This window comes from Lissotriton helveticus, chromosome 12, assembly GCF_964261635.1.
Source record: "Lissotriton helveticus chromosome 12, aLisHel1.1, whole genome shotgun sequence".
Lineage (NCBI taxonomy): Eukaryota > Metazoa > Chordata > Amphibia > Caudata > Salamandridae > Lissotriton > Lissotriton helveticus.
Window position 1 is genome coordinate 162,499,897 of NC_136073.1, and position 19,226 is coordinate 162,519,122.

A 19,226-nucleotide genomic window follows, 5' to 3' on the forward strand; every position below is an offset into this window, starting at 1 on the left:
ATATCACAAAAAGGTACTTAGGTTGAAGATTGTCTTTACTACAGTTTGCTACTATAGTCACCTGCGGGATTCAAATGAGGAATTGGAAATGTTGTCTGGCCCACAACTTATTGTGGCATGCTTCATCTTTAGTGACCTCCTGACAGCAGAGTAGGACAGTGCCACACGGGCGGACTCAACCTTAAAGGGAGTTCTTAAGGTGTTTTAACTCAGGACAGTAGCAAGGGTCCAGGTGAAATATGCTTAAAATTATCGAAAGGTAAACCCAAAAGCTTTCCTTTTTACTGATGGTTACCCTTGATAGGATTAAAAACCGTGTAAGTGGCAAAATGGTGAAATACAATGATTCACCTACTCACATGAGGCTGTCAACCCGTTTCTAATGGTAATCCAGTTGATAAAGGTCAACGGTCTTCTTTCCACTCAGGATCGATGCATCAACCGGACCAAAAACGTTGCAGAAAAATTGAAGCATCCATCATCGTTACCTCAAATTTCCCAACTTCCCTATGCTCAACCACAAATGTAACAAAAACTTTCACCACTGGACCCCAACGAATTGACAAGGAATCCAAGCCTGGCCAGTTCTGAGCTCGTCTCACACTTCCAGCTACTAAAACGAATGCACACCAGCAGAGTAGCTGGATCTCATGATCCCTGCCTAACAGCACATTTAAAAAAACTGTTTGATCATGCTTGAGTCCAAGCTCTTTGAGACTCTATACCCCACACTCACTGCAGGAAGAAATCCCAGAACAATTCAAGCATGCACAGGTCACACTAAATCTCAAGAAACCCTCTCTATTCCCAACTGAGCCCTTCAATTACAGACTGATCGCAGTTATCCCCTACCTACCCTATAAAATGCCTCCAACAACATATCATCTACCAGCTCACTTTACCGCTCCAATCTCTCTTTATCGCTTTGTTTTTCTTTCTTTCTTTCTTTCTTTCTTTCTTTCTTTCTTTCTTTCTTTCTTTCTTTCTTTCTTTCTTTCTTTCTATCGTTCTTTCTTTCTTTCCCCAAGTAGTTTTCCATTCAATTAGGGGAAAGAAATGTACACTAATAGCAATATAAGAAGACCTAAACCCATAACTGACAACAAAACAGAAATCCTGATCCTCTTACAGCTGTCCGCAGCTTTTGGCACAATAGACCCACACATTCTCATCCCTAGAGAGAAATAACTAAGACTCCAGAGGTCCAAACTTGTCTAGTTTGCCTCTTTCTTCTCAGGCAAAACACAGTCAGTGTACATTGCACCTTTTTGCTCAGAAAACAGCCCAGTAACAAGCAATCACCCTTGGCTCAACCATCCAATGCATTCAGGACATAATCGGTTGCTCTAATAAACTCCACAGACTCAACAAAAACCTTGCGTCTAAGCTTGACTCTGTCAGCACAGCTTTCAGACTTCCTTCACTGGCTTCCTACCTGATAATGCATAGAATTTGCGATTTGCTGCCCTGCCTGTTATTCTGTTCACCGTGCTGACCCATCCTTTTTAGCAAATAAACTGATTCCCCATTCCTTTCCCACCCCTTTGATGTGAATTTAAATTTCTCTTGACAGTCAACAGATTTAGTCACTCTGACTTTGGTGGTCTTGCCTTCACGTTGTGTTGGTCCCTACATTGTCACATTCCCTGCTGTGGCGTAACACAAAACTATGGGGGCCTCTTGCAACATGTGGAAGATGGCCCCTAGACTTTATCGCTCATAGATATCCATACGCCTTAGACTGAGCGGGGACCCATCCTTCAGCAGATCGGTCTACGCTATGTCACTGAACAGCCTTGGTGAGATCTCTGGGTGATGAAAGTACTCTGGACAGTCAATGCGGTCAAAAAACTGTTCTTGAGCGAAGTAATCGAGCCCACTCCCCTCAGTCCTGCACGACTACCTGCGACTGCTGCATGCTCTAGGTGTTACCATGGACTCAGACATAACCCTTGACCCACACATCAACAAAGTGGCTCAATTGTGCTTCTTCCAACCTCATCCTTATGCACCACGCCGCATTACCCGTCTGACCTTCAGATGCAAAGGTCATCATTTCTTTAATACTGCCCCACTTTGGATACACTGAGACTCGGACACTTTGCTTTTTGGAAGCCCTTCCTGGCATACCTTACTGGAAGACTCCAAAGGGTCACTGAGCACTGCAGCTGGGCTCATATTGCATATCTCAGCAAGAGCAGACCTCCCCTGTCTTGCATTATGTACAGTGCCTGCAGAGCTGGAAATAGTGTTCAGGGACGTTGATGACCTATTAGTCCAATTTAATCATGTATTTATCTTAATAGGCTTAATATTTGTCCCAAATAGCAAAATTATGTGCTTAGCATAGTGTGCCTCCACACTAGTATTTTGTTGCTTCTTCTGTCATTGCATCTAGATATATAATACAAGTAACATGACACCTACAACAAGCCAGTACTATTGGCTTTGTCATTTGTCAATGGTTGCTAGTTGCATCAGATAAATAAGCAACAACTATGGCGTAATTTGATAGAACTTTAAAAATGCTTCCGTTCTGAAACGATGCGACTTCAAAAATACTATAATGAGTCTCTTTGAAGTTACATCAAATGCAATGAAGGGTGGCACTGCAGCAGAGTTAAGATTTCAGTTTTTTTCATCCTAAGGGGGAGGGCATAAATGGAGAGCCCGATCGTGACCCATCTCAACACCCGCTTTTTAGGTTTTGCCTGGCGAAAACGATGCGAAAGCATCGTTTCGCTAGGCGAAAACCTAATGAGTATAGTATGGGGCTGGGAATCCGCCCCCGTCTTTCATTGGCTAGCTCCATAAATGGAGGCTAGCCATTGGAAGACGGGCCTGTCCGTCAATGCCGGACCAGATTCGGGGGCGTTCCCGAGAATTTTTGGCTTTTGGCTACGTCAGCCGAAAGCCTGTTCTCGGGAACGCCCCCGAATCTGTGCTGGCATTGACGGCACCCGTGGTCTCCTCTCCGGGTTTTGTTGATCCCATACATTTTACACTCTGGGACACAGGAGGCCTCTCCTCTGACCTGCCCCTCAGGTAAGGTGTATGTGCACAGAGTTTAACGGGCTGTATGTTCGGCGCATCAACACCCAATTCTCGCCCAGTGACACAGTCCCGTCCTTCGACCTTGCAGATGAGGGAAACTGCATGCACAGAGCTCCGTGAGACACTACACACCAGTCCCGTGTGTGACGCCCAGCCACCTCGCGCTCACGCTGGGCCCCGTCTCGCCGCTCATGGAGACGGCGCCTTGTTCTGGATATGAATATGAAAGTGTACTTTTTAAAAACTAATTGGTACATTGGCTGGCAAAGAGAAGCCCTCGTCCAATTCTTTTTTAAATAATATTGGCCTTAATGTTAATGCTGCCAATGAAATAAATGTCAGTTTTCAATTGACAATGAACGCATCAGTGAGTTAGATTCCTCCTAAAGCGCCCCATTCCCCAGAAGAGGCTTCTAAGCGCTCGTCGTGCGCTGTAGGGCAGCACCGGATCCCGGCGCGCAGCTCTGTGGTTGGCAGCGGATGGCGCGTGCAGGGTTAACAGGTAAACACAGACGACACCGAATGAACCAACCCCCGGGGGGCACAGGGAGCCAGCGTGGAAACATAAACAAGAGAAGCAAAGGGCAAGGGGGGGGGGGGTTCTGCTGAAAGAGGCTTCCACTGTGTCTCCCTCCCCAGGGGCAGGGAGGGCAGCGGGGACGGGGCAGCAGGGGAGAGCGGCGGAGGAGATGGGGGGGGCTGCGAGGGGCATGAGGGGGTCTTAACTCCTTCAGAAACTCGAGCAGGCATCAATACTGTTAATATAACTCATGTTTTTGTTTTTAACATCAGGTTATTGTAAGTTGTTATTGCTTCTGATGTTTTTATTAGTGAGTAGGTATACAACTCATGTTTTTATTCCTTTTGCTGTTACTATGCTAGTCATTTTTTTATTTTTTTTTTACATTTCTGTTATGTTATATTATGTAAGAATAGAAGTAAAATTCGTTCGGATCCTGCTGAAGAAGTTTGTGGTGTGCCATGTGTATGTTATCTTAACTTTAGCCTGGTAATCCATGGTCCTATGCCCGGCCTATGCAGGGGGGTTTCTAGAGGGCATTACAAGGCCATTAAAGCACATTGATGCCATGCTGAACGTGGGAGGGCGTGCTTTTTTTAAACTAACGTCTGACTGCTTCTAATATATATGTCAGTGTGGAAGGGAGAGTGTCCCTGAGTTGATAGCGCGGTGCCAAGTATATTGTATTGCTATGCAGCGCTTTAAGTTGGATGAAAACACTGGGGGGGGGGGGGGGGTAGGTCTCTCAAAGAGGCGTGGCCTATATAATTAAGAGCGTGGCTTAAATCATTTATGCTAAAAATCTTTGCTCAGCATAAGGTGCTGCCAGACTGGTATTTTGCTGCTTCTGTCATTGCATCCAGATATATAATAAAACAAGTAACATTACACCTACAAGCCAGGACTATTGGCTTTGTCAAAGGTTGTTAGTTGGATAAGATAAATATACAGCATGCATACATACAAGTATGACTTTGTTGTATATTATATTGAAAATGTTTTAGTTCTTGCGCGAGGGTGTGGCGTAATGCCTAGAGCTGTCAACTTTGGAGCTGAGGAAGCAGGTATGATGAGTCTTCACGTCAGCTCAACATCCTGCATTTCTGGGCAAATCACTTAATAGCCCGTGCCTACCAAAAAATACATTAATATGTCCTTGTTGCTCATGCAAAGCACTTCGAGTTTTGAAATACAGAGCTGCACAAAAAGAAAAGTTACATCAAAACAGTGAATTCCTGCAGAGTTAAGATTTAATTTTCCATTCTAAGAGTGAGGGCTGAAATGGAGAGCCCGATAGTGACCTGTCTCCTCACCTGCTTTTAAGAACACCTGAGCACCAGCAGGACCCGGCCCACTTAAAGCGCTGTTGCTGTGGCTTCAAGGCATTTTTCAGCAGTCTGTGCCGGTTTCCAATATGCGTCTCAGAACCGGAGTCTCAGTCAGCTTGTTAGATGTGTTACAGGCATTACATTTTTTTTCTTTCCATTTTATATAGTGCGACCTCGACCCCAAGGTATTGGAGCGCTTTACATGAGCACCAGTTACATTACACAAGAACTCATTCATTTTTGTAGACCATGTGAGATTAAGTGGACCATGTGAGATTAAGTGATTTGCCCAGAAGCACAGGATGCTGAGCCGACGCCGAGATTCAATCCCGGTTTCCCAGTTCCAGAGCAGTAATTTTTGTGAAAGATATTTAGAATACAATATATCTGCCAGATGATAGTTTTATTAAAGATATTTTAAGACACATCCATTCAGATGAACTTTTATGATTTGTTAATTAACTGAGGGTTATTGGATATTGTACTGCTGAAGGTCAGTCCAAGAGAGCCGAAACATTTTTACATATTACCATGCTTTCTAAAACACAAAATTGGCTTTGATAGTGACTGTTTAGAAAGTATTTGCATGAACCTACAAGTGTCCATCTACAAGGCACCCATTCCAAACTTAGATCTTGTTACCTGCATCTCCCAGAGCTTTTCAATCTTCCAATGGCTAGCCTCCGAGCTAGCCATTGGAAGACAGAGCTGTCTGTCATTTCGGACCAGATTTTCGCTTTTTGGTGACGTCATGCGGCTGTGGGCGTGTCCGCTGACTTGGCGGCTTACCTTTCGGAGCAGACTGCTGTGCGCCGCCGGCGCCCCCACCCAACAACTGACTGCTAATGGAATGCCCACACAAACATCACACGTTACGCTGACTACTGGGTATGTGTGTGAATATGTTATTAGATTAACTTTTCTTTTTTAATGTTTACAGTTCTATTTCTGTTTATGAATTATTTCTCAGCCCCCCCCCCCCCCGGCCAACATCGCCCGCCCGCCCCGGTTAGCCTCGGTGTATGGACAAGAGCCAGGTTCTGCTTCTAAGTGGGGCCGAAAACGTACTTCCGGGGGCTGCCTGGGTGATTTACGAGATCTGGTACCAAGTAACGTAAGTACAGTCTGCGACTCCCTGGCCCTCTGTCACCGGGGCTCAAGGCTGGGAAACAAGGAAAAGGTGCAATTGGCTCGTTGGGATCCCGGCATCCGAGGTTGCTCCTGTGGGTAGAAACGTGACATTTTTAGGCAGACGGGGACAGTTTGCCTCTGTGATGTCTACTAGATATTACAAGTGAACAGGGAAGCCATTTTGAGTAAATGTGCTGGACACTGGCATTTAAGACTTCCCCAACTACATGATAAATCCTAGCTTCTCTCTGTCTTTCTCACTCTAGCTCTCTCTTTGTCTTACTCCCTCTAGCTTCCTCTCTCGTTGTTACTCCCTCTTGCTCCCTCTCTCTCTGTCTTGCTCTCTCTAGCTCCCTTTCTCTGTCTTACTCTCTATAGCTCCCTCTCTATATGTCTTGCTCTTTCTAGCTCCCTCTCTCTGTGTCTTGATCCTTCTAGCTCCCTCTCTCTCTGTCTTACTCCCTCTAGCTCCTTCTCTCTCCGTCTTAATCCCTTTAGCTCCCTCTCTCTGTCTTACTCCCTCTAGCTCCTTCTCTCTCCGTCTTAATCCCTCTAGCTCCCTCTCTCTGTCTTAATCCCTCTAGCTCCCTCTCTCTGTCTTGCTCCCTCTAGCTCCCTCTCTCTCCCTTGCTCCCTCTCACTCTCCCTTGCTCCCTCTAGCTCCCTCTCTCTCTGTCTTGCTCGCCCTAGCTCCCTCTAGCTCCTTCTCTCTCTATCTTACTCCCTCTAGCTCCCTCTCTGTCTAGCTCCCTCTCTCTCTGTTTTACTCCCTCTAGCTCCCTCTGTCTCCTTCTCTCTCTGTCTTACTCTCTCTAGCTCCTTCTCTCTCTGTCTTACTCTCTCTAGCTCCTTCTCTCTCTGTCTTACTCCCTCTAGCTCCCTCTCTCTCTGTCTTACTCCCTCTAGCTCTCTCTCTCTGTCTTACTCCCTCTAGCTTCCTCTCTCTTTGTTACTCCCTCTTGCTCCCTCTCTCTGTCTTGCTCTCTTTAGCTCCCTCTCTCTGTCTTACTCTCTATAGCTCCCTCTCTATATGTCTTGCTCCCTCTAGCTCCCTCTCTCTTACTCCCTCTAGCTCCCTCTCTCTTACTCCCTCTAGCTCCCTCTCTGTCTTGCTCTTTCTAGCTCCCTCTCTCTGTGTCTTGCTCCGTCTAGCTCCCTCTCTCTCTCTGTCTTACTCCCTCTAGCTCCTTCTCTCTCTGTCTTAATCCCTCTAGCTCACTCTCTCTGTCTTGCTCCCTCTAGCTCCCTCTCTCTGTCTTGCTCGCTCTAGCTCCCTCTAGCTCCTTCTCTCTCTATCTTACTCCCTCTAGCTCCCTCTCTCTGTCTAGCTCCCTCTCTCTCTGTTTTACTCCCTCTAGCTCCCTCTGTCTCCTTCTCTCTCTCTTACTCTCTCTAGCTCCTTCTCTCTCTGTCTTACTCCCTCTAGCTCCCTCTCTCTCTGTCTTTCTCACTCTAGCTCTCTCTCTCTCACTGTCTTACTCTCTCTAGCTTCCTCTCTTTGTTACTCCCTCTTGCTCCCTCTCTCTGTCTTGCTCTCTCTAGCTCCCTTTCTCTGTCTTACTCTCTATAGTTCCCTCTCTCTCTTACTCCCTCTATCTCCCTCTCTCTTACTCCCTCTAGCTCCCTCTCTGTCTTGCTCTTTCTAGCTCCCTCTCTCTCTGTCTTACTCCCTCTAGCTCCTTCTCTCTCCGTCTTAATCCCTCTAGCTCCCTCTCTCTGTCTTGCTCCCTCTAGCTCCCTCTCTCTCCCTTGCTCCCTCTAGCTCCCTCTCTCTCTGTCTTGCTCGCTCTAGCTCCCTCTAGCTCCTTCTCTCTCTCTTACTCCCTCTAGCTCCCTCTCTCTGTCTAGCTCCCTCTCTCTCTGTTTTACTCCCTCTAGCTCCCTCTGTCTCCTTCTCTCTCTGTCTTACTCTCTCTAGCTCCTTCTCTCTCTGTTTTACTCCCTCTAGCTCTCTCTCTCTGTCTTTTTCACTCTAGCTCTCTCTCTCTCTCTCTGTATGTATAGCTCTGTGTACATATACCGGTGTGTGTGTGTATAAGTGCAAATGCAATAAGTCTCACAATTTCGAAAAATAAAGCTATTTACTACTAAACAACAACACCATTTATTTATCCGTTTACTCAAAAAAAACATAGATGAAAATTTTAACATTTACAATGCCAATAGCTCTAACATTGTCAAAGGCAAAACCATTGCATTGTAAATGCTTGTTTAGAATTGAGCACTGTCGGGACCCGGCCCACTTAAAGTCCTGGTGGGAAGGATGTGTTTACTGTGCCTGTTAACAGGGTTGCTAGAGTGGCCCGTCAGGGCTTTAATTGGGATGAAAAACTAGGAGGTTCTCTCAAAGTGGCGTGGCCGATTTAATTAAGGGCGTGGCCGAAACACATTAAGCTAAAAATCTGTGCTTAGCCTAGTGTGTCGCCAGACTCGTATTTTATTGCTTCTGACAATGCATCCAGATAAATAATATAGCAAGTGACATTAAAAGGCTCCCTCTCTAAAGAGGCCACCAGGCAACAAGCCCAGCGTCTTTTAGATGCCCAAAATAAAAGCTATGCGTCTTTTAAATGTACAAAATAAATTAATACCATGCCATAGTGCATTAAGAGATTGTAGCCGAAGATACAGCTTGGAGATGCGCCATGAAAAGTTGTCTTGTGATATAATATTATTTAACCACTTAAAGCCCTGGCATTGGCGCTTACGTGGTCCCTACACAACCACGTGTCTCCCAAATGACTGCCTGCGTGACGGATTCCATAACACCTTCAGGAGAGATTTCATGACAGCTTGTATGAGAAGTGCTTATGAAAGGTGAGGCAACGCCTTGTGAGGGGTAATAAGCGCTATATAAGTACAATTTACATTTACAAGTACAACTGTTTGATAAACAACATGACAAATTAAGTCAATAAGTGTGACAAATGTATCCCAGGGAGTAGTGTGCTAGCAATCCGCAAAGCGCTTCAGCTCCTCGCCAGGTTTAGAAAGTTTAGTTTAGTTTAGTTTAAAGGAGTTTGTAGAGCGCTTGGTAACACCTCCCGGTGTGTCCCCGCGCTATGGAGCGAGAGTGCAACAACAAAGAACAGAAACCAATCACACAGCAAAGAGGCAGGTTTTCAACTTCTTCCTAAACATCATTTCATTACTCTCCAACCTGGTATCTAGAGGCAGGAGGTTCCATTGCTTGGCAGCTAAGGTGCGGAAAGATCTGCCTCCCATTTTGGCTTTTTTGGGGCATGTAGTTTTAAGCAGACCCATTCCTTTGGATCTAAGAGATCTGTTAGGTTCATATACAGACGCCAAATCAGACATATATGCCGGTGCTCTGTGATGAATTATTTTATGGCACCAAAGCATAGCTTTAAAAACAATCCTCTTACTGATCGGTAGCCAGTGGAGGGCTGCTAGAGAGAGGCGTGAAGGAGCTCGGCGGGGAAGCCTTAGCACCAGGCGAGCTGCCGAGTTTTGTAAAACCTGTAGCTTTTTTATGTTTTTCACTGATGTCCCCATGAGCAGCACGTTTCCGTAATCAATACGGGACGTTATCAGTGCCTGCGTCATGGTACGCCTGGAGTTAATGGGTAGCAGGTCGAGGGTACGGTTGAGGGTTTTCATTACCCCAAAACATTTACCAACAGTCTTCTTTACGTGACTGTCAAAGGACAGTTTTTTGTCCACCCATACACCTAGATTCTTCGCCTCTCGTGCAGGGGAGGGCAGAGGACCCAGACAGCTAGGCCACCACTCTGACGTCCATTTGACCTCAGTGCCTCCAATAATGAGGACCTCTGTTTTTGTCCCATTGAGTTTCAAACAGTGTTCATTCATCCACATAGCCAGTTTGGACATGCAGGCATTGAAGTTATCAGCTTCCTTAGAAGGGGCTTGAGTCAGAGATATGAGGAGTTGCGTGTCGTCGGCGTAGGAGACAAGCTCCACGCCGAACGACTGCACTACCTCTGCCAGAGGGGCCATGTAGAGATTGAACAGGGTGGGACTCAGGGCAGAGCCCTGAGGAACCCCCTGTTCAAGCATCACCCTATCGGAAAGGAAAGTCCCTCTTTGAACCTGGAAGCTCCTATTAATCAAGAAAGATTTCAGCCACCCCAGTGCCTTGTTGGTAACTCCCGCTTTATTTAGACACTGTAGCAAGATGGAGTGTGCTACAGTGTCAAAAGCGGCACTGAGATCAAGCATGATGAGGGCCATTGTCTTTCCCTCATCTGCTCCCTCACGTAAGGTTTCAGTGGCCCTCAGGAGAGCTGTCTCCGTAGAGAAGCCTGTTCTAAAGCCCGACTGAGATTTATGGAAAACATTATGGGTCTCAAGATGTTCCATGAGTTGACTGTTAGCGATTTTCTCTGCTAACTTGGCCACATAGGGTAGCAGGGATATAGGTCGTAGGTTATCCATTATGTCCATACTGATGTTCGATTTTTTCTTGATGGGTAATACTATTGCCTGTTTCCATTCCTCCGGAAGGCAGGAGGTTGTAAAGGAGGTTTGTAGTAAGTGCCTGAGATGGGGTTCTAGTACAGGAAAAGCTTCAGCTAAAATTTTCGGGGGTGCCGGGTCCCGGGGAGAGCCCGATTTGATTTTGTTGCTCATTTTGGACAGAATTTCATAAGAGGGAACTACAAAAGAATTGAGACATACAGGTGTATTTACAAATTTATCATTTTCAATGAAGCCCGTAGCCGAATCTATCGGTTTAGAGAAACTAGTATAGATTTTGTTAATTTTGCCTGCAAAATACTGTGCAATATTATTGCAAGCTTCCACTGAATCATTTTGAGCGGGGGAGGTCACGTCCACTATGGATATCTCTTTGTATATCTGAAACAGTTCCTTGGAGGAATTGCCTGCTTCCATAATACGGGTGTGATAATGCTCTGCTTTGGCCAGACGAACTGATTTATAATATACTCTCTGTGCTGTTTTATGTTGTATTTTAATATCTGCACAGAAGTTCTGTCGCCAAGCTCTCTCAAGTTTCTTACAAGCCGTTTTCATAGCCTGCAGTTCTTGGCTAAACCAAGGAGCAGTTTTCTTCGGCCTCCTGGCATTGGACAGGGAACGGCTGGGGGCTGTGGTATCCAGGGCCTTAGTGACGATATTATTTAAATTATCATTAGCTGCCTCACAGTCGACCCCTTTAGGAGGGCCTTCGTCATGCACAATTTGATTGAACGAATCTAGAGAGAAGTTCTTCCATTTTCTGCGTTTGTATCGCAGGGATTGATGACGAAAAAGCTCCGTCCTGTCAAGTTGGACTTTGATAGGAATAATAAAATGATCCGACCAAGGTATGGGTATAGGAGCAGAGGTGTGCACTCCCTGCCAGTTTCCAAAGACGGGGTCTAGTAAGTGTCCTAATTGATGAGAAGGTTCTTTATTTTTTAGATTGAGCTGAACAGATTGCAATTCCATTCGGATATCATCAGCGTCTTTATCTAAATGATCTTCGAAATGAGCATTGAGATCTCCTAGCACTAACAGTCTGGATTTCCTCAGCGCTAGATGAGTGACCACCTCCATTAGAGTCGATGTAAACTCATATAGTCTGCCTGGTGGTCGGTATATCAAAATGCCAGAGATCGAATGATTGGGACCAGTGTTAATTGTGAAGATACCGGCTTCACTATGATCAACCTGAGTGTGTACTAGGGAGCAGACTAGAGGAGCTTTCGTGGCTATGGCGATGCCGCCTCCTCTGCCGTCCCTCCTGTCCAATCTAGATAGGGAATAGCCATTGGGCATGGCCTGGATAATATCCGGGTCCGAGTGATCATCTAGCCAGGTTTCAGTTAGGAAGAGGATGCTAAGATTTTGGTCCTCGAGTAAATGGTAAATATCTAGGGCGTGCTTACGTAGAGATCTACAATTCAATAATGCAGCTTTGATGGTGGGGCCCGAGCTAGTGTCTGGGATATGAAGGGGGGGTTCAAAGCGGCACCTCGTGCATTTTGTAAGTGACTGGGCAGGCATGGTGTGTTTGCAGACGGCAGGCGTGTCAGGTTGTAATGCAAGTAGTGCATGTCTTCCATACCTTATGGTGTTTTGTGACGAACTACCAGGGTTTGTGGCCCCTCGCCCCGTCCGGCCGCGGACGGGCGCAGACGGGCTTGACTTTGGCTCGACTTCGGCGCGCTTCCGGCGCGCCCGCTGCGCCAGCCCGCTGCGCCGTCTAAATGGGCGACACATGATATGGGGAGGAGGAGGGTGGGAGGCCGGCCCGACTTGAGCGCTGACCTCGCCGTCCTCACCCAAGATGGCGCCCACCGCCGAGTAAAATCCCTACCAAAGCGGGTGGAGGCTCGAGATATAGAAGGTAAGGGTGTGGAGGGTGTCAGTGTGCCTGCTATTCAATTCCCCAATCTAAAAGCAGCCCCCAAGATATAAATGCTGTCCAATATTAAAATATTAAAAACGCTCCGAATATTATCTAAAATGCCTAGAAAGCACTATATAAATGACAGTACAGTAAATCAGGGCCACTGCAATTACGCGATTGTGCTGCCGAGGCGTTTTTTGCATAATTATAGGTTTGCCACTTATGCCACATAACCAATCATCTGCTCCATAATCTGCAGATTGTAAAGAAATTGTTTCTAGCTCAAGCGGTTAAAAAGTTACGAAAAGTGCGGTGACACATGTTGCCATGCAGTAGAAGGCCCTCTGGAAAGCTTGATTGGTCACCTTTCTGATGCTTATTTTCTAAATGTGAGTGTTAAACTGGAACTAATGAGGGGATAACCTTCTTTGTTAACAAGTGTGGAAATAAAAACACATTTACGTAATACTATCATAAAATGGGGTACATAACATCTGTTCTCATAATTTTCCTTTTCTTGCTGCATTATTTATTCAACACTGCTGCATCATTTGGCCTTCCCCTGCCGCATAATTGCAGTGGCCCTGAATACAATACAATGCTTTCACTAAGGAGCGCTATATAAAACTTTATGAATAAATAAATAAAATATGATAACGTTTCCTTGCCCACCTGCAGAGACCCTATTTCAGGCAACACTACACACCCAGATCCAAGTATGCCCCGCGGAAGCACGTAGAAGACAATCGGCGAACGTAGCGCTATGTAAAAACTGCATAACCTAACACAAAAGGTATTGGGTTATCGAGTTAGCAAATTATTCATCTCACCTGACTACAAAGCACTAGGGACCATATGTATCAAGCCTTTTTCCCGTTTGCAAACAGGCCGTTTCTCAGAATCGGCCTGTTTGCGAATTGGAAAAAGACTTTGGGATGTATCATCCCAAAACGCCATCGCAAAATAGAGAATTGCAAAATTTGCGATTCTCTGTTTTGCAAATGCAATTAAGGAATTGCAAATTGCGATTCCTTAAATGCAGTTCTGGAAGCACCAGAAGTTTGCTTTGGCCTTAAGGAATTGCAAATTACCACCATCTTCAAGTTGGTGGTAGTTTGCAATTTTCTTAAAAAAAGCACTTTTTTGATTTTTTTAAAGTGGCATATGTTGCACATACATGCTCTTAGGGCATGTATGTGCACAAAATTTGCACACATGCATATTTCAGGGGTGCAACAGGGTGTTCTTTTGGCACCCTTGCAACCCTAAAATTGCATTCTCAGTTGCGATTCTCTAATTGGTAATCGCAAATTGAGAATGTCTTCCCATTCATTCCTATTGGCCTCCTAGGCCATTGGAATGAATGGGAAGGTATTCCTTATTTGCAAATCTCAATTTGCGATTCGCAAATAAGGAATATGTAGGATTCGCTAATTTTTTTGCAAATCCTACATACATTGCATTTTGCGATTCTCTAATTGCGATTCGCTAAAAATCGCAATTTGAGAATCGCAAAACTCTTTTTTGATACATATGGCCTTAGATTTCTTAAGGACAATGTAGAGGAAATGCTCAACGAAGGAACAAAAATGGAACACTTTTTATTTCCTTTTGCAAATCCGTGTGTTTGGATGATCTATTCAATTCATGTTTTTTGCAGAGGGACGTACTGAAAATAATAAATAAGCATTAGCAAAGCCAATAGCCCTAGCATTGTCTGTTAGCGTTTGGACTTTGTAAATTCTTATTTTGTATTTTCATGGTTTTTGTAAAACTTTGTTTTTGAAGGGCTGGCAGGCCGTCATCAATATAAAAATGTTGGCTGAAAACAAGGGATCTCATTTGCACGGATGTGCTCAAAATGGTGTCCTGCACAGTGCAGGTAGCCAGGGGCGGAAGTGGGCTGACCTATTTCCCCAAGCTGCAGTGGGCAGAAAAAAACTGCGAATGACGCCTAAAAAAGCCAGTGATTGTGGAGGACTGGCTGGAGGGCCCTGTGAGTAAGTTTATTAGAGATGCAATGTTAATAAAAATCAAAAGGTCTTGGCTAACGCCAGACCTAAAACAGACGCTCCCGGTGAAAGTGTGGACGTGTCACTTAGCGGGTTTCATGCTCAGCATCGTGTCCGCTTCCTCGTGCGCATATCTGCAAGAGGGTCTGACAGCTATTGTAACCCAGCGACATAGGACGGGACCAGCTGTCCTCCCGCCATAAATACCTGGGGGCACCACCTGGAGCGGGGCAAAGTTCACCCCCCGCCCCCCGCCGGTGAGAACTGGTCCCAGCCGCCAAGACAGCAGCCCACGAACCAGCATTAGCAATACACTTGCGGACAGAGAGCACAGAAGGAAGCCTTTGGGATCAGGGCCCCTTGTGCCCCGGAAGGAATACTGAACTGCAGCTCTGAACCTGCCTCTGCAGTGTGTTTAAGTAGCCACACTCAGTGCTGGTTTTAGCCACTCGGACTTAGCAGGTAGTGGTCAAAATCCTCCACCCAAGGCGTTCAGCCATGCTGGTTTTGGCACAGAGGTTTCAGCAGTGTGTTAGCTGTAGTCGGGGAAAGCTCAGTGAGCTGAACGTTCACTGCTGACAAATGTGTTTGAATCGCAGCAAGGCAGATTCAGACCTTCATCCTAACAAGGCCAGTAAACTAGTTGTAACCAGTTAATGGCATCTGCTATTTACAGTGTTTAAAAACAGCACAAGTTCGGTATGAAACACTATATGAACATTTTATTAATATTATTGTGACTCGCCATGTGACCAGCAAACACAGATTTACCCATAGCAGGATATTTGTCATCTTCAGTGCCTTGGCTCTGGTTTTGGTAGTTTGCAGTCAGCCATCAATATGTTAGTTCCACAATCATAGATGGCGCACACGTGCCAGTCAAAAAAAATGACTGGTGGGGTTCTTTGCTGAAAGTTTTAGAAATCTGTGCTTTCAACACATTTTTTAAAATGTCCCAAAGTCAATTCTCCTGATCCTAAAGCTGTGTTTTCAACACATTTTAAAATGTGGACACATCGTCAACTCTCTTGATCTTTCTTCTCAGATTGTCTAGTTGAAGGTGTTTGTGGTTCTACAATGCAGATTGTGAACTCGGGGTCCTCACTGCCTCACTATGTTGCTCCCTGCTACCCGTGGGTAACGTTTAAACAGCATTTACTAAGCATGTGCTTCTCTTAAACATGCCTGAGGGTTACACCTCTCTCACTCATATATGGACTCTTCAGACCTTATGCCGCCTCGTGCATGTCTGCAGCCTGGCTCTCTGTTGCTCCGGTATAGTCAAATAAACAGTTTACACTATGGCTGTGTTTCTCTTGAGCATGCCTGAGAGAAACACCTCTGTCGCTCATAGATGGACTCTTTAGATCTTCTGCCCGGATGTATGTCGTTTCAACGCATGCTTTTACCACGCATGCCTTTACAACGCGGGGATTACAACACAAGTCGTTACAACGACTTGCGTTGGGGGGGCTGGATAGTGGAATAGTTCAATTTTCTATTCCAACTCCAGTCCCCCTGGATAGTAGGGAAGGTGTTGGATAGAAAATTAAACTATTTCCTATCCAACCGCGCCCTCCAGCGAAAGTCGTTGTAACGACTTTCGTTGTAATTCCTGTGTTGTAATGGTAGTGCGGGGTAAAAGTTTAGTTGTAAACGATGTTCCCCTGCCCTGGCAGCCTCGTGCATGTCTGCAGCCTGGCTCTCTGTTGCTCCCGGATAGTCAAATAAACAGTTTTCACTATGGCTGTGTTTCTCTTGAGCATGCCTGAGAGAAACACCTCTGTCGCTCATAGATGGACTCTTTAGATCTTCTGCCCGGATGTATGTCGTTTCAACGCATGCTTTTACCACGCATGCCTTTACAACGCGGGGATTACAACACAAGTCGTTACAACGACTTGCGTTGGGGGGGCTGGATAGTGGAATAGTTCAATTTTCTATTCCAACTCCAGTCCCCCTGGATAGTAGGGAAGGTGTTGGATAGAAAATTAAACTATTTCCTATCCAACCGCGCCCTCCAGCGAAAGTCGTTGTAACGACTTTCGTTGTAATTCCTGTGTTGTAATGGTAGTGCGGGGTAAAAGTTTAGTTGTAAACGATGTTCCCCTGCCCTGGCAGCCTCGTGCATGTCTGCAGCCTGGCTCTCTGTTGCTCCCGGATAGTCAAATAAACAGTTTTCACTATGGCTGTGTTTCTCTTGAGCATGCCTGAGAGAAACACCTCTGTCGCTCATAGATGGACTCTTTAGATCTTCTGCCCGGATGTATGTCGTTTCAACGCATGCTTTTACCACGCATGCCTTTACAACGCGGGGATTACAACACAAGTCGTTACAACGACTTGCGTTGGGGGGGCTGGATAGTGGAATAGTTCAATTTTCTATTCCAACTCCAGTCCCCCTGGATAGTAGGGAAGGTGTTGGATAGAAAATTAAACTATTTCCTATCCAACCGCGCCCTCCAGCGAAAGTCGTTGTAACGACTTTCGTTGTAATTCCTGTGTTGTAATGGTAGTGCGGGGTAAAAGTTTAGTTGTAAACGATGTTCCCCTGCCCTGGCAGCCTCGTGCATGTCTGCAGCCTGGCTCTCTGTTGCTCCCGGATAGTCAAATAAACAGTTTTCACTATGGCTGTGTTTCTCCTGTGCATGCCACTGGTTCAGGCTGTGTCATCCTTAGATAGACTTAGCATAGCTTCCTGAATCAGACTCATGCCTGAGGGTAGCTCCGCTGCGGCTCAATGGCCGATTACATGGAGCCTTTAACTTGGTAGCCTCTATCCAGTACATTTCGAGAGGCTACTCACCTGCTGATTGTGCAGTGAGTACATGCATCATCTTCCTGACTTCCTGTGTTTGTTCAAGACCTCCAGCTGAGCCGCCTTGCAACAGGAGCGGACATCTGGTGTAACTGTGTCACCATCATAGGTTGTTTTATAACATTTGGACCGTAGACCTTGGCCGCATAGAAAACCCAGAAAAAGTGAATCTGTACAAGCAAAAAAGGAAGCTGGGACAGGGAACAGGAAGTTCTGAAGTTGATATAATAGGTGGAGAAGTGCCACCATTTTGACAATAGCAGCAAAGAGAGGGGCAGGGCAGGAAAGCAGCCAGATGATCCTGCTGGGACCGACTATTACACTCTCTTGCTCAGGCCACGTCTATGTATCGAAAGCCCTCCCATGAAATCATCAGTCCCGTCACCCACATCAACTCCGGTATTCCATCACTCCCCACATAAACAGAGGACTTGCCGAGGTTGACCCGCAGCCCAGAAAAGTCAAAATAAATCAGCAATATCTAAAGTGCATGTGGTCCTGATGACTAAAGGTCCGTGATGTACAAGAGCACATCATCCGCGTATACCGCAATATGTTCCTCCGCACCTGGACCCGCTTCAAATCCCCGCAGATGCACATCCACCCTGGCCCACTCTGGCCCACTCCGCCAAAGGCTCAATCACTAGAGTGAAGAGGAGCGATGCCAGGAGGCATCCCTGGAGGGTGCCCCTCTCAATAATGAGCTGCTCAGAGATGGCCCTTCCTGCTAGGGCCGGACTGGCTATAGTGGGCACCGGGCGTTTTCCCGGTTGGCCGGAAGGATGGGTGCCAGTTTTGGACCGGCGTGGGACGCTTTTATTACCGTGCGGCAGTTGCAACGGCCCGCTTCTCTTATCCAATCTGCGGTCCGACGTGGATGCCGGGTTAGGGGGGACTTCCACCTCCTCAGAGCACATTCATCAGCTCATGCCACGCAGAGGGGAGAGTACACTTTTGGAAGCCCACAGGTGTGACCGGTTGATGTCTTCCCTGACCCTGTCTCTCACCCCGCACTCCCTGTTACCGGTGACTTCAGTAGGCTGCATGGATGATCTTCAACCGCTGCCTTATGTAAGGCATTTACAGCACCTGCAACGGGTCAGCTCTGCCACACTAATGAAAAGTAGTAAAAATAAACAGATATTGATTTTGGGAGGTGTCCCCCCTTACGTATGATGCTGGATGAGGTAGGAGAGTTCAGCCGGGAAACATCCTTTACAATGCAACTTTTACCACGCAGTGCCTTTACGACGCAACTTTTACAATGCAAACCATTACAACGCATTGCGCTGGGGGGCGCTCTAGGATAGGGAATAAGTTTAATTTACTATCCAACACCTTCCCTAGTGTCCACGGGGACTGGAGTTGGAATAGTAAATTAAACTATTCACTATCCAGCACCCCAAAGCGCTATGCGTTGTAAAGGTTTGCGTTGTAAAAACCGCGTTGTAAAGGCATGCGATGTAAAAGCATGCGTTGTAATGTCATACATCCGTTCAACCTTACGCGGCTTGGCCACATCCCCTTTTATGGTTTATCTTATGTTGCCCATTCATAGTTTTAGTGATTGGGTTTAGTTTGACAGTAAGTGGTGCGACTTTCAAGAGTTGGGTCCCCTTTGATGGTTTCAATTAGAGTTTTATCATTTGAGGATCATTTGCAGTGCCTTGAGACCCTCACGGGTGAGTAGCGCGCTTTATAAATCCCTGATTGATTGATTGATTGAATCTTCCTTGGGTGGTCCACGTTTGACCTCAGGTGATGTGGTCTGCCTTTGGTAGTGCACTTTTTTGGCCTTTAGTGGTCCAGGCTCTCTATGGCTGCCTATATCTGCTTTTTAATAGTTGTACCAGCAATGATGTCACAAAATTAAGCTTCTGTGGTTGGATCTGCTTCTACCACGCCAAGTCTGCTGTTCAGGTCTTGAAAATGCCTTTAGTGGCCTGTGGAAATGTATTTGATTACATCTTCGTTGGGTATACATGGTATATTTTGATAGCTTTGCTAGCCTTTATCAGCACAT

General features: G+C 46.0%; 1 long non-coding RNA gene across 1 annotated transcript in view; it reads right to left on the reverse strand.

Moving 5' to 3' along the window:
• LOC144798632 (uncharacterized) overlaps positions 1–19,226 on the reverse strand; it is a 320,386-nt gene that overhangs the window by 59,815 nt on the left and 241,345 nt on the right. The window lies entirely within an intron of this gene.